Below are 2053 nucleotides of genomic sequence, written 5' to 3' on the forward strand. Positions count from 1 at the left end.
ACCAGCATGCCCTGTGCAAGGAAGGAATAAGGCAATGCGTCACAGTGCAATTCAGTACAGTGCAGTAAATAACCAATGCAGTGCGACACACTATGATCCTGTATCCTGCAAGAGAAACATAATGTAGTGCGTGGCGCACTAACCCCTGAGTTTGTTAAGCACCACTAGTGTGAGATGTTGTTCAATAGTTCGATTGTTCGTTAGCAGCAAATATGCACAGTGTTATACAACTGTTTTCAGAAGTTGTGCGACCGGTTGCCCCCAACATGGATCAACGATGACACCCAAGTTCCACTCCGGGCCCTGGCCCCTGTACTGCCCTGTCTGGGACCAGCACGGATCGAGATCTGGGCCGAAGCAACAGGCACACACAGCTGCCTGCAGCGAGAGGCCGAGAGAGTGTCCCTCCGAGTCTGCACCCTGCCCCAGGTGATGATCCACTTTACCTGGGGGGGGCGCGACCCCATTCTCCTCTCCTGCAGCAGTGGCTTGGCCTCACTCCAGAACCTTGTCACCACGGGCAAGGCGCGCTCGGGCCGGTAGTTCAGCTCCTGCGGAGCTGCCGGTCTGGGCCGCCAACGTTCAGCACAAACTCCTTCCACGAAGCCTTCCACACATTGCTGGTGCCACCCCACGTTGCCTTCGAAGGCCCGATCACTTGGCCCTTCTATCCAGCGCTGTTAGGACTTCTTCGCTCTCCGGTGCTCACCGCTCATCGGTACTCCTCACCAGCACCTCCGGTGGCACCTTCGACACGCACCCCCGGTGCGTCCGAGACTCACTCCTCCTCCGGCCTCCGATGACCTGGCGCACCTCACTACGCCTCGGCTGGCACCTTGACAGGCACCCTGCGAGTCCGTGTCTCGCTCCGTCTCCTGGTGCACACAATCTTCAGGCACTCTCCTCTAGCGCCGCAACATCACCCCCACATGCACCCTGCGTGCTGGAGACCCACCTCGTTTCTTGGTGCACACAATGCTTCAGGCGCTCTCCACTAATGCCCTGGTGGCCCCACGACACGCACACTGCGCTTCTGAGTCTCACCTCTCCTCCTGGTGCACATGAGGTACAGGAGCTCTCCACTAACGCCCTGGCTGCACCACCACACGCCGACCCACGTGTCGGAGACTCACTCCTTCTTAATGCCCACGATGTCCCGGCGCTCTTCACTAGCGCCTTGACTGCACTGCGATATGCACCCCCTGCGCGTCCCGAATCTCAGCTCTCTTCCACGATGCCCACAATCCACAGGCGCTTCAACACCTGTAGCTGCACCAAGACACGTATCCTGCATGTCAGAGTCTTGATTCCCTTCGGGTGCCCACGATCACCTTAGGCACCCCTTCGGAGGTCTCAGGCTGCCACGACACGGTCCCACCGCCGCGCCACTTGAGACTTCCTGGAAACTTTTATGTTCCTGTGTTTCAGAACAGGGAGCCAGCTCACCTCGGGCCCTTGGGGTACAGGACGCAGCACACAGCAAGGTCCTGCTCAGGAAGAAGGGGGGACACGACCCACGGCAGCACCCCTTCAGTCTCTCCTCAGTCAAGAACTACAAACTGCCCACAAGCCCCAGATCACGAAGCAAGGGTCAAGTGTCTCCCGCAGCCTATTCAGCAACTCTTCCTGAGGCAGAGTTTTTCTTCCCGATCGCGGACAGTTCAAAGCCGCCAGAGACTCGACAAGTCCACGGCGTCTTCAAAGCGCTCCAAGCACTTCTCTGAATGATACCGAGACCTTTCTCGACAAGATCATCAACATAACCAAAGTCTTGGGGTTACAGTTCTTCTAGTTATACCCCTCATTGTCTTTGAAGTTTCCTTGTGCTCCGGGGTCCCTGACCCCTCCCTAAATCAGTCTTGCGTGTCTCCCCCCAGTGTCACGTCCTCCCTTTGATACTGGGGGCCTGGATCTTTAATCACTCAGAGGGAGATGGCTCTATTGATTTATGGCTCTAAACCAGGCCTCTTCACCTCGCAAAGCACACCATCGCACACTCCAAGCTGGCGGAGAGACTGCTTTCTTGCGGCATCCAAGATCAAGCCCTAAAATG

Source organism: Triturus cristatus, chromosome 8 (genome assembly GCF_964204655.1).
Source record: "Triturus cristatus chromosome 8, aTriCri1.1, whole genome shotgun sequence".
Classification (NCBI taxonomy): domain Eukaryota; kingdom Metazoa; phylum Chordata; class Amphibia; order Caudata; family Salamandridae; genus Triturus; species Triturus cristatus.